The 228-nt window shown below is 36.0% G+C and overlaps 1 long non-coding RNA gene across 1 annotated transcript in view; it reads left to right on the top strand.

Moving 5' to 3' along the window:
• Positions 1–228, top strand: part of LOC102674512 — a 292632-nt gene that overhangs the window by 81056 nt on the left and 211348 nt on the right. The window lies entirely within an intron of this gene.

The raw sequence follows: 228 nt of genomic DNA, 5'->3' as shown, positions 1-228 counted from the left end.
AACATCATGCTCGAATCCTCGGCAGAAAATCAAGGAACACGGGGGATAAAAGCATTATCTCCGTCTTCAAATTCTAATCCAAAGTAATCAAATTGAAATTATTATTAAAATTAGGCGACCTTATCGATATCAAGCCACGATTTTTGGAACATTTCCTTCTTCTTCCCAAAGTTTTTTCTACAACGAATAAATTAATTCATCGATAATCCGCAGCATGCTTCGAACACG

This window comes from Apis dorsata, unplaced genomic scaffold (assembly GCF_000469605.1).
Source record: "Apis dorsata unplaced genomic scaffold, Apis dorsata 1.3 scaffold_50, whole genome shotgun sequence".
NCBI lineage: Eukaryota > Metazoa > Arthropoda > Insecta > Hymenoptera > Apidae > Apis > Apis dorsata.
This window is presented reverse-complemented; position numbering and strand designations above follow the sequence as displayed.